The sequence below is a fragment of the Ciconia boyciana genome, chromosome 6 (assembly GCF_034638445.1).
Source record: "Ciconia boyciana chromosome 6, ASM3463844v1, whole genome shotgun sequence".
NCBI lineage: Eukaryota > Metazoa > Chordata > Aves > Ciconiiformes > Ciconiidae > Ciconia > Ciconia boyciana.
Window position 1 is genome coordinate 5,725,469 of NC_132939.1, and position 13,666 is coordinate 5,739,134.

General features: G+C 39.4%; 1 long non-coding RNA gene across 1 annotated transcript in view; it reads right to left on the reverse strand.

Moving 5' to 3' along the window:
* LOC140653688 (uncharacterized) overlaps positions 1-13,557 on the reverse strand; it is a 40,458-nt gene extending 26,901 nt beyond the window's left edge. The window contains exons 1-2 of the long non-coding RNA XR_012043187.1: positions 13,409-13,557; positions 13,033-13,097 (exon numbers count right to left, since the gene is read on the reverse strand). This is a non-coding gene — a long non-coding RNA (uncharacterized lncRNA). The remainder of the gene's footprint in view (positions 1-13,032; positions 13,098-13,408) is intronic.
* Positions 13,558-13,666: the final 109 nt, after the last annotated feature.

Genomic DNA, 13,666 nt, shown 5'->3' on the forward strand with positions numbered 1-13,666 from the left:
TAAAATGCTCTGACAAGAGAAGAAGACACAGAGATATGCTGAAGAACTGCTGGGAGAGCACTGGGGGACTGCAGAGGGTAGAAAGTGCCAACATTGACTCCCTCGTGTATACTGTCTTCAGGAAGGTAGGCCCTAAAATGAACCATCCCAAGAACATCCCACTTCCATCTCAGAGGGTTGATTTGTCTGGGAACAAGAGGCAATTTAAGCAAGTTGGACTAGGAGCAAACTGGAATCCACATTATTGACACTAGAAATACTCAAAATCTGTAACTGGGCAGCATCAGCAAGAACACTGGCTTCCCCAGCACAGAGAAAAGGACTAGAGGTGGGTAGGACAGAGCACCATGGAGCAGCTCCAGACTCCTCTTTGAAGAGTCACTGCTTCTTTAAAATGGAAGTTCCCACCTTCCCTCCTTTACACTTCTCTTTGGGAAGGCAACTCATGCAACTGCAGGGTTTCCTTCCTGATGCATATCCAGACAACACAAGAGCGAAAAATGGAAAAGCATTTCATATCTCATACCAGCTCAGTGGAATCTCATTATCTTGCTTGGTGTGGCTGCTACAGTGACTTAACTATTTACTGTGTTATTTTTCATCTTCGAAATTACATTTTGGCTTTAGACTGATGGATATTTCATTGTAAGAAAGAAAGTAATTTAGAATTGGACATCTGAAACCAAATGCTGACAGTGCCATTCAGGTCAAACTTCAGGATCAAACCCTGCCCAGAAGAGTCACAACTCTGCCTCGCTGTTATCTCCCCGTGAGCCATGCCTGCCCAAGCCCTATCCTGGCTCTGACAGCGTCTGCCTGCTCTTTAAGCATGCAACATCAGAATTGCAGGACACAGAGGAAAATAACCAAAAAAATCCACCATTCATGCTTTACCAAATGACTAAGGGGTTTTAAAATTCTTGTCCTCTAATATTTTCCAAATTCACCTGAAGCAAATGAAAAATTGATATCACTTATTGGCCTCCAAATTATCTTATTTTGAATTAATACAAGATGCAGAAACAAGATTATTGACTCACAGTTATTTCTTAATGGGATAAAAAGCAGTGGATTTCTCAAAGTATAAGTCAAGGTTCAGAAAATTCTTTCCCTGAACACTTCTGTTAAGAATAAAATATTTCTCTTCCTACTGACGAGGACCATTCATTTTGCAGCCCAAACTAGCAGAACTTATAATTCACTGGGTAGTAACCTATGCTTTCACAGTTAAAGAACACATTTTGTTTCTTCCCTTTTGGCTAACATTGACGAATTGCAAAAATCACCTTGTTATCTGTGTTAATCTGTTCTCACACAAAATTACAATTCAGACATCTACAACATTCTCCAGATAAAAAGCTTCTGCAATGCAGGATGTTGTCTGTCCCTCTCAAAAGTCAGAGAACGTGGTGTTCTCATTCAGTCTAAATGCCATGGATGATTCAGATTCAGTTCTGATTAGAGCCTGTGGATTGGAAGCTGCAGATAAAGACTAAGAGATGGAATTTTACTATGTGCATAGTTTTGGTGGGCACAGCTCTGTTAAATAACTTAGCAAAAGTCTGACAGTGAGTAAGGAACACCTGTAGTCCATAAGAACCCACGTAACAACACTTTTCTACTACAATTGTTTAGAAAGTTTTACCTAAAGTTGAACTACTCCACCCAAACACCCGAAGTGGTGACTTTTTGTTGTTCTACCAGTAACTGCTGCATTAAAGGGTATAAATTTCATCATACTACCATTCCCTGCTTTAATTTGCACAGGATTAGTTTGTTTTTTCTTCCTAAACTCTCTAAGATTTTATGGGGCTTTAATGAGTAACTAAAAAGGATCCAGACTTGTTAAGCCTCTGACAGATGTTCTTTAATAATATCATCGTTCTTGGTCTTTTCAGAGACTAGACAATTGGGATTATATTTTGTGGTCTGGTATGCAATCTTTATTAGAATTTAACTATTTCATTAGCTTGTCTTATGAAGATGCTGTGTTGATGGCTGCTATTCCAACTTAATTGTTGCTGATTATGTTTTTCATTTTTGCAAGCATAGCCACACTGTGTGTATCCAGTATATCACCTGTGTTTACTCTTTAGGGAGATAACAAGGCTTACCAAACAGTGTCATTCTGTAGATGAAATGGTGTCACCCAGTAGGTTTTTATTGCTGTATACACTTTGATAGCATAATGCCCTTCCTTTGGATATATCCATTATCTTCACCTCTTCTTCCTTTACACTAGCATACTGTTGTCTGTTCAGAAATAGGAATAATTTCCTTTTCTGATAGCACAAGCATCACCTTCAGTTGTATCTCACAAAAATATGTCTATAAGTTTGGGCAGGAAGTGTGGCAGACACACAGGATAAGAGAAACATGATAAAGCCAAGTATACCAAGGTGACAAAGATGAAAAGACATGTAGCTAGATATCCTACTCTAATATGAAGAACCCTAAATAACCAGAACCCTAAATTCCTTTTCCCAAGAAAAAACCCCAATGTTTTTGAGATCGCTTTAAGAAAATGAAAACAGTGTAAATATCTATTGTTCTTCCTTCCTGGCAGAGCAACCAAGCATTCTGGCCACGCTTATAATATCTCATGTAAATCACACAGCCCTCCAAATGGGACAGAAAATTGATCCTTGAGCTTCAGCTAAAATCACACTTCAGATATTAGCACCCGCTATCTATGTGTTGACTTTATCGGTGCCTACAACTAAGAGCATTACGGAATATTTCCACGTAACTTATCTGTAGCCAGTAGAGTAAGGATACCTACTAGAAAAATGTTCTATAATGTTCTACCTTAAGTAGCCCAAGTTGTTTACCTGTCTCCCCAGATTCCTCAGTAGTTGCCTGGTAAAGCTCCCTTTCTAGAAGCATCATTGCACTAACAGCACAAATGTCTCACTGGTTTCCTTCTCAAGAGTCCCACTGCTTTTTTCATTCCTTCTGAAGAGTGAAAAAAATTCTCTAATGACATTTAAGAGAGGTATTTTTGAAAAATTATTCTGCCTTTACATATTTACCTTAATAAACTTAAAAGAGCCATAAATCTTTGATTACTTACAAATATGGCTTATTTAGCATATTTTTGTTTTACTAGTATAGTGGGGTGCATGGGGGGCCCACTTTATTTATTACTTACTTACTTACTTACTTAAGCTGAGTACTAACTCTCTAGCTTGTTTTTGCAGCAATTGCAGCTGACTCCAAGCTATTGCTTATAAGGTTCACCAGGAGGACACTTCCTATCCCAGAATCCAATCAGGTTTTCTCACTAATCAAAGTCCTTGAGAGCTGAATGTTTCCTGTTCCCTAATCACATCTGTGAATGCTGCATTAGGAAATCTTTTTTGCTAGCTTTAACCACTTCTCCTTTTGAATTGGACCGAAAACATTATATTTAACCATGTATTTTTTACAGGTCTTAAAATCCATTGAATGGAAAGAGGGAATAATTTTCCTTTTTCTCTTTCTATTTCTCTCTCTTCTCCATGCCATGTGAGGTGGTCATATAGCCATGTCTTTACCTACCTCAGTCAGCAGTGCTTTTTCGACCACTTAAGTGCTGTTTCCTATTTCCATATTTTGCTGCTATCTTTGATTTTCTTTCCTTCCTCCTCCCCAGGTTTCGTCAACAGACATAAGGGAGAAGAGGGTCAAAGCTCAGCATAAGGCTATGTCTGCATTTACAAGTTGTGCAACACAACAGGAACATATCTGTAGAGCAAAACAATTCTTGCTGGAGAACTGACATCTACACTATACAAGTTTCAAGAGTTTTACTTCAGAGGAACTCTAACCTGAATACCCATTAACGACTAGAGTACATTAGGTGCAATTCTTGAATACATCTGCCACTTTAATTTCATCAGAAAGGAAACCAGAATGTGTGTTCAGAGATTACCCCACGATACAAAACACAGCATGGTAAAAGGAGAGATTATTGGAGGATTTGCTTTAAAAACAGACTCCTGAGCTAAGTTGTTCATGTAGACATACCCTAAGTCACTGAATCCAAAGTAATTCAAATCCTAAAGTTACAACTTTCATATGGTCTTCATCAAAAAATACACTTAAAAAGATGCTGGACCTCAGTTACTGAATAATAACATAAAGCATTTATCCAGGAGACAAGAAACCTGAGTACACTTACGACTTCAACAGAAGGGACTTCAGTCAATATCTACTGCCACAGAGTACATAATCACTGGCTAATGCAGTTGGAAGGAAAAAAGCATATTTGACCCCTTCCATAGAAGATGAACTAAAGATAAATTCAAGCTTCAGAGAACCAAAACGAATGTGGACTAGAAGACAGGTCCGTCAGCTAGGAAGAAAACCAAAAGGCTTGCATTTTGTTCCTACAATTGTTTGTGTATTTTAAATTGGCCAGTCACCAGCTAAGGAAAACAGAAACCATACTGTAAGCAAGCTTCAAATTCAGGTAAAATACACAGTTCCCCACCTGACAGAAAGTAGTAAATTGTACATCAACCTTGAAGCAAACCTTGTACCTGACGGACACTTATACACGCCACTCAGAGACTTAAGACAGAATTGGGGAACCTTTGCACTTTGCTTTTGGACCATAGCAGAACAAGGCAGGCATTCCAGGCATCCACCTCTCTCTTGGATTTCTGCAAACATGTTAGTGTTTATGTTCAAAAATCTGAAGAATGCTACAATTCAGAAAGTAGGTATTTCTAGGGTTTTAAGGGTATTGGAAAAGGAGTTATATGGACTGCTTCTTAGACCTGGACATCTAAATTCCATCTATGTCCTACAGACAAAAAAAAAAAGGTATTTTTGGCTTCGCCCCTGTGACATTTTTGCGGTGATCTGCACTTGCTTAACTTAACAACTTGCTCAGCTCAGTAGGGAAGTAGGGACTGAGTGCTTAGTATCATCACTGCTGAAACATCATCCTTTACATTCTTCCCTCCTCCCCGTTTTTCTTACTTACACTGAGAAGCCATCACTTTCTCACATTCTTTGCCTTCAGCTTTCTTTACAGCTAAAAGGCCCTGTGACTCAAGAGAAGGCTTATAATGTCTGTCTCATTCTGAGTCCTAATGGTGAAAAGTAAATTGCAGAGAAGCTAGCAAACAAGAGAGGTCTTGATACTAGCTTTAATTTTAAAAGAACTAACTCTTCTAGTAATGGAGCTTATTAATTAGCAAGTATCCTTAAAAACATGAGGAAGTAAAATTTTTATGAATACTCTTTTTAATGGCAAATGTTTTTCTTCAGGGTAAAATGCTGGACTGCGGCATTTCATTACTGTACGAAATCAGAATTTCAAACAGCAAAACAAACACAAATATGAACTTAGGAGGAATTCATTGTCAAGTGTATTTGAAAAGGAATACAGCAGGCACCCAGGGAATGTTTCTGTTTGTTGGTTTAAAAGGCCTTTTAATCTGCATCCAATTTCCTCCTAAATCTTAAAGCATTTCAGAGCAGTCTTTTCACACAATGTAGAGTGTGATGCATGCCTTGCACATAATTTTACCCTGGCTCAGGCTTCAAACTAGCTGCTTGTGGTAATGGAATACGGAGCTGTAGTGTTCTGCCATTTCAAACTCGAACTAGGAGATGAGAGACTGAAAATAGTTACTCTTTCGACTCTCTTTGGTCTGTGTCACTGGCGTTTGAGTTTCTCCTTTAATATCAGAGAAAATCCTGTGAAGTATCACCATCTGCCTGTCTTCATACTCTCCCCTGGACACCTGCTGTTGGCTACTGTCAGAGACAAGATGCTGAACTGGATGGATCTGACAATGGCTGCTGTTATGTTTTTTATGCTTTTCTGAAGTCTTAGTAGATCATAACTACCTCACATTGTCACAGTCACCCTTAAATTATACCTTTGGTTGATCTCAGTAGAAAGGCCAAAGCCTGATATTCTTCCCACCATTAGCAATGCAATTGGTCTTGTTGCCTTCAATGAAAGTTGCATTAGGTTTTAACACAGAAAATCGTAGAATGAAGAACCTAAAGTGTTTTGTCCTTCTCCAAGGTTATCTTTTGGATTAGATTCAGGTTTTTCAGAGTACAATAATCTCCTTCTGTTTTCAACTACCCAAGAGGAACACTGGTGCTAGTCACATGAGCAACAACTCCTCGTGTATCAACATCATTCCCGAGAGGATGGCACAGAGATCAGCGCATAGCTTCTGTGTCAGCTGTACCACCATGGGCAGCCAAAAAAACCTGCAGGAATATATACCTTGTGTAAGAAGAAAACATCGTTAACCAAACCTTATCCCTAGGTCTACATATAGAAGTTATATTGCTATCAGTGAGACTTATACATATAGATACAAGGGTAGAATAAAGATGCTAGCATTTCACTGTAGAACTGTAATTATTCACATTGTTTTTCTCAAAACAATTTGAGATTAACATCCTGTAAAACTGTGTAGTGAGTAGCGTAAATTCTACTTTCCAGCTGAAACAATTCCAGACTAAGATGCTTCCTGATGAACACATAAGCTAGTTCTGCAGTCAATGAAACTATGACATGATGTTGAAATATCAATCCAGAGTCTTTTGGACAGCATGCAGAAGAAAGGCAATGGGCTATTTACTTGGTGTTCAATATTCTTTTGTTATGGAGGTCATTTTGTATTTCTTTCCAATTAGAGGGAAAGGTTCACACAAAGTCCAATCTGTGTTTAAATTACATTATCTACATGTTCACAGGCTTTTTTGCCATTTATCATGTTAACTGCAGATGTCAAGGATCCAAGGCTCTGGCATTCATCATGAGTCAGCACACAAGAGACTAGTTTCTGAGCTCAGCTGCACAGTACAAATCCAAAGGCATACTATTACCTGTCTCAAAAACAAAACTTTCCCATAATAAGGAATCAGCAGCCTTTGTTCACCAGTCTTTGCCAAAATCTCTTAATCTGGCACTCCAAATGATCAGCTGGCAGAAAATAGAGTAACTCCAGTGGTGTACACAAAATATCAGCTGGGGCTTAGGGCAAATCTTAGTCCTAATGAAGTTAATGGCAGAACTCCCACCAATCGCAATGGGACCTGAGACAGAATGTGACAGCTGCATATAAACCAGGGCAGACTGGTAACAGCCTTTCAGCTCATTGTACTTCCTTGGAAACACACAGAGGCTTTCACAAGTCCTTTTGTCCACTCCAGCAGCTCAAAGGAGATTTAAAATTACCTCGAGGCTAATGCTGAGCAGTACAGATACAACTGATTTTTAGTTCTCTGCTGTGTAAGAAAAATAAAAATGAAATGTTGTTTCAACACTTTCTCAGATGAATATTTCATGAACTTTCTAGGCAATTAAAAGTCTAAAAATTACTAGCCAGGCCAAAATCTGTTCAATTTAAACAGGTTTGCAATGCAGTTTAAAAATAAAGAAAAACATTCTGATCATTCTGTTAAACAAAAAAGTAATTTTGAATTTAAAATCCACTAAAATATTTTTTATAACAGCATGAGCTGACTGGAACGATGCTTATAAAAGTTGTTGAAACTTCATTTCCCCAAAAATAGTTTTGGTCAAAAAAATCCTAGCTCATTCTTTGAGGATGTGACCTTTGGATAGCATGAGGCTGGCAGAATGGGTCACAAGCTGCTTCTGGACTCCTTCCCAAAACAAGTGGCTTGTGGTGATCTAAAAACATCTCAAGACAAAAGACAAGTGGGTTTTAGTAACCTTAGCTGACAGAATTGCTCCTCCTGTCATGCAGCTACTGTACCCTAAATGGAGGGGCAGTTCAGGACTCCTGAGACAAAACAGAGATTGAAAATGGATTTGCCTTCAACCAGGCTTGTTAAGTGCTTACCCCTCTATTGCACTTGCATAGAGCAATGTTCAGAATTTCCTCCTTGTCCTTTGATTTTTCTGCTAGCAAAGTAGTTTAGTACTGCTACACTGAGTCCCACCACTCTGTAGGGTTACCTAATTATGCCTACGAAAAATGAATTTTACCTTCTTTTCCTACTGTATCTTTGCCTTTATAGCCCATATCACAGGTGTTTATTCAGCAGGAAGAATAAGGTCAGAGTCTTCTGTTTTTCTTTGAAGAGGGTAACACAAAGCTATCCTGCTTTTCTTGATTTAATTACCGATTCTGTGAGGAAAGCTCTCACACAGGTTCTATTACTATTATTTTGCTTCAGTTGCTACTTGGGGCCATTGTACTGTCTGTTTTGGATATGCCTCCAGGCAGTTTTGGCCTGCTGAGATCTTTTTTTGACACCCTGAGAACTACTGATGAGTTTTCATACCCCTGCGGCAATGCAACCTGTCTCTTTGGCAGCTAAAAATGACGCTGAACTGGTTGGACTGCTCTCTGGTATGGTTCATGTATTCTTTTCTTGGCATATAATTTTCAACAGGTGTAACTATGCTCTAAGAGGCCCATGGTAGCAGCCTGTACTACAGTAATTGCTTAAAGGAGCTGCTCTTTTAGAAGAAATGATGCTTGCATTGTCATGCAGGCTGCTGATCATTGCCTGGCACCTCTGCCCTCAAGGCAAGAGTCCAAACAACTTGTGAGAAGGCACTTTGCCATCTCAGCAGATGGACATGAGGATAAGCAGCTTAGGGACTATGTCTGCATATCAAGCATAGGCATTGAGGGCACGATTCCTAGCCAAGAATGCCGCAACTGCTGTTTATCTTCTGCTTACCAACCAAGAGTTGTTTATCTTCTGCTTACCAACCAAGAGTTCAGGGAATATGTCATTGCTAATTAAGACCTGGGCTGGACTCAGTTTCAAAAGTATAAAACACGACGGTGCAAAACAAGCGTCTGTCTGGCTTGAATCGAGCAGCAAGTCCTAAGAGAGGCCAAGGGAGTTATCAGGATGAAGTCTGCACTGGGGCTGACCAAAATGCGGGAAACGATACCTCAGAATGTTGTCATTTCATCAGATTCAGGAAAAGAGCAAGGGAAGGGTGAACGGGGAAATCACTGTTAATATATGGGTGGACTTATATTTACTCAAAAGAAAAAGTAAAACTTGGCATAATAAAGGTATGCAGTTGAAATTGGAAAAAAATTAGGTGAAATTGGAAAAAATTTAGGCCAAATATGAGAAAAAGTCCTGATTGTAAATTGCATGAATTTACAGAATAATCTCAGAAAGGAAGGCTTAGAGGCATTTTTGCTTGGCAATTGTAACACCTGAAACAAAAAACTTCTTCAAAATAAGAAGACAATACTGTATTCACTGTGAGAAAACCCAGATGACCTAAGGGAACTTTTCCTCTCTCAGGTCCATGAATCAGATAAGATTAGGTTACCTGAGGTACAATGGTACTACAAGTCCCACAATGCCTTTGAAAGCCTAAACTAGAATTAAGTGGTTCAGAGGCCTTGCCCATGTCCAGAAAAGAAGTGAAGCAGAGGATCAGGCAGTATATTATGTAAACCATGACGTGACATCCTTCTGCTCAGTGGAGACAACTGCAATATCAGATGACAGGATCAAGGACATGCTGAAAATATACTGGAAATATGTTAAAACTGGATTTTGATCTTGCCATTGTTATCTGAGTTTCAGGCCAAATATTCATGAAGTATCATAAAATCTGTGCCCCCCCCCCCCTTTTACAATTTTAGTATCAAAAATGGTTAGTAATTAGAGTAAGAAATGAGGTCAACCATTTACTTTTCTGATAAAAAATAAATTATAAATAGATAGAAGGAAAGCAAGTGAATAAAAATGCAAAACTAAAACGGAACTAAAAAACGGAAAGGGATTCACTGCACGACACTTTACTGAATACTTGAAATACAGCACCTTAAAAGGAAAAGCTGGCCCAAAAGGTAAAAAGCCTGACACAAAAAAATCATGAACCATGCACAGCAGATTTCAGAGCTGATGTTCTCTCATTCAGATCATTATCCACACACTATGAGTAATAGGACCATGTATTTTACATTATCTTATTTCATGTATTTTTATTTACAGCCATGAAGCTATCTTCATCAAGCCAAGTTTGAAAGACATTACACCTGTATGGAAACTGGGATACAAGAAACTCAAATGTTCTTCAAATCTTTACAAATACATACATTCAGACAAAAAAGTTTCTATATGTTGTATGCTTCTTTTACCATGCACTGATACTAAGAAGTTAGAAATCTCTAGCTTCTTTTCCCACTGTCCTTCCTCTTTCCTGACCTCCAGTGTAAGAGGAAGAGCCTCCAAGGGAGCAAAACTGAAGAAAAAGCACAGCTCACACAAAGAGATGCAGCATGTTCCAACATCCTTCTCTAAATGATACAACTAGATAAATTATATCACTTCAGACTGTTCTCCAGCCCTATGCAAAAAGACAGACAGGATTCAATTGTCATCACCAAAATGTCTTTCCACAGTTCTAACAACTTTCAAAACCAGTGTAGTCCTGACAGCTACTTTCGTTATCACTACACTTGTATCTATATCAATATTTGAATTTATATATTTACACTTCTGTCAGAGGACATTCATCTATAAGAAGAAAATTTATGAGAAAATATCTTCAGTAGTATCATAAAAATGTTGCAAGGCCATCACATCCCCTTCCATTGTTTCATGTGATAATGCAAATATTTTGGGATACGAAGTAAATTAGAAGAAATCTGCAGTTTTGCCCTTCACTGTCTGTTACCGTGCACTTTTTCCTACCATAACTATTTAAAGTCTAACTGAGAGCACAGTAAAGTTAGAATTTGCTCAATGAAATAACCTTTTCTTATTTATCACACTTCAAGTCACCCAGTTTTCATTTGAATATCCTGATGACCTAAACAGTCACACATGAATGTCAGTTGAACTATTACAACTCATTTTCTCATACTGCTCATACTGATTTGCAGTGCAGCCAGAGCCCCCCAACACACCAATAAAGTCAATTAAATGGATATTCTTTGCTTACCTACAAGATGTAGGTCAGCTATCATGCTGAAGATGACACGTTAGCCTTATCCTCTCTGCTAGCTGGCAGAATATCTAATTTTGGCAAGGTTGGTTTGGAAAATATGTAAAGAAAGATTGCTCTCCATCACATAACACAACTACAAAGTACCATGACTGGGTTTTGTAAGGCTGGAGGGCTGGAGCACTGGGCAGCGGCTGAAGGGTTTTAGGGGAACCAAAAGCCTGAAGAAAGTAACCAGTAGTTGAACAGCAACCAGCACTAGATGGCACACGGACAATGAAAATGTGTGCTACTAAAGTAGCACTGTTTTTTTCTGTTTTACCTTGAGCTTTTTTTTCCTCTTTTATGGTATCAAAACCAAGGCTAACAAGGAGAGTAAGCACCTGCAAGTCAGGCACTCCACAGCCAAACTTGCACTTGCAAGTTTCCAGCTCTCCTAAGATCTCCACATACCTGCCCGAGGTGCCACTGCTCCACAAGCAGTGCACAAGGAGGGTGAAGTACCTCAAAATGGGCATTCAAAGAAGCTTAAAGTGCTTATGTGGTACTAAGGCTAGACACCAGTATTATGGTCACTCTCAAGGTAATTCACTCCTCCTTCTTGTCTTCAACTTCTTGTTCTCTGTGTCCACTCTCACAAATTCACACACTTCCCCTCTGAAGCTTGCTCTAGCTATTCACCTCATCTTCCATTTCACCAGCCCTCCTCTAGCATAACCATCCAGCCTGTCTACTTCTATCCTGCATAAAAATTCTTGTACGTCCAAGCTTGAGCAAAACAGGTCTTGCGCACTAGCTCTCGTCTGGGACTCTTATTGCCTACCTGGAGATGAAGAGACCTAAACTCCTGCCAAACTTGCACTAAAGAGGACTCATATGGCCTTCCATCAGTAACCTCAGGTCTTCTGTCCCCATTCATGCAGAGATTTCTTGGAAAATGGCCTTTTTCTTGCATAAACTGTTTTCTCACAGTCTGGCTTCATTGCCACCTTATCTCAACGGGTAAGCAGAGATCTGCCAGCAGTGGTGGTGCAGCCAGTGCACAGCCAGGCAGGCTGGAGAGGGGCAGGAGAGACTGAACATCCTCACCAGCTGCTGCCACAAGGATAGGGCATACTGGAGCCTTGGGTCCTCCTCATGCCTTCTGCCTCCAGAATGATTAGTCTACAGTAACTAGTGTACACTTTTCACATGGTTACCAGGGAGAAAGACAGAGGAAAAAGGGAAAGGCGGAGTCAATGATCTTTCCTTGGGCCTCCTCACGCTCCTGAGAAATGTATTTCAAGAATTTATTCTGTGCTGTGGGAGAAGGTGGGGGAGGAGGCACTTTTTGAAAGCAGCTGTTTTAGGAAACACTAAGCACAAGGATGCGTTTGAAATGTGACCCTGACCTACTCTGTGCTTCACATTTTGCAGGAAAATGCTTTTATCTACTGCAGATCCACAGCTTTTAGCCCTTTCCCGAAAGAAGGGGTCTGTGACCTGTCTTTGAAATAGCTAAGCAGGGACCATTCTTTTCCTTTTAAAACACAGTTGAAAGGGGAGATGATGAAACAGCATTGAATAAAATATGAATCCTTGGAGCAGAACTCAAGCTATCCATCTATCATGTAGTGCCCTACCCATGAAGCTATGTTCGTACTCCTATTATCTTACTGGCCTAGTGCATCTTGAGTTCATTTCTATTCAACAATCCAGATTCAACAGGATGGCTGAAAAGCACTGCCCACATATATACCCCATTAACCACAGACACCTAAAATAGGCAAGAAAATGGGGCATGTGGGTCTCAACTCTGTAAGACAGGAAAGAAAGCTGAACATAATTCTTTTGCAATTACAGGCTACTACATATAAGGGAAACAGTAGGGTGAGACTATCTTCCTTCTAAAGGAAAATGACATCTCCTACATTTTGTCCAATCTTTCCAGTTCATAAGGCACTTAACTAGGTGGAATCCCTTTTGAGATTTAATCACAGGATTATCTAATTACTGGATCTTGAATGTGAAGCCTGTCAAACCCAAGTTATGAATTCATTGTTACTTTAGCTTGGTATCTGGACAAGGCTGAGTAAATCCGAACTCTGGCAGAAGAGGGAAAAGAAACATACCAAGTATAACCAGTTGCAGCTACTCTCTGAAAGCCAACAGCAGTCAAAGGGCCAGCGTCTAGATCCTGACACACAGAAGGAAAAGCGTGAGTTCATGGCATATTTAAGCTCACAAAAAAAGACAAAACTGAAAAAGGGAAAATATATAATAAAAATGTCATGAGCAGTACAACTTTTTAGGTTTCTTATTAAGCATGGTCCAGCAAAGCAAGTATAATCTGAAGTGCGGGTTCACTAGTTAATAGGTTAAGTAAATCCTTGGTTCAAAATTCCACTGGGAACAATAGTCATTAGGCACTGTCACCTACTGTAGATGGTTATGAAGGATCTTAATAGAGGAAGAAGCTATTAAACATTTCATCTTAATAATACCTACCTGCTGTCTCATGGTCTACAAAAAGAGACACGAGAATTTTCCATGATAAATTTATCTCATAGAAAAGGAAGAACTGCGACTTCCTACAGATTTTTGTCTGAATTTTTTTCCACTTGTCTTTTTTGCCATTTCACTCCATATGCTCTGGAAGCATTTGCTGCCGGAGAGGAAAAATATATTATTTACTGAACCAAGCCAACAGTTCATGTAGTTTTATGCCCTGTCCCTGGTGGTGGTCAATATGAGTTACCTGACACA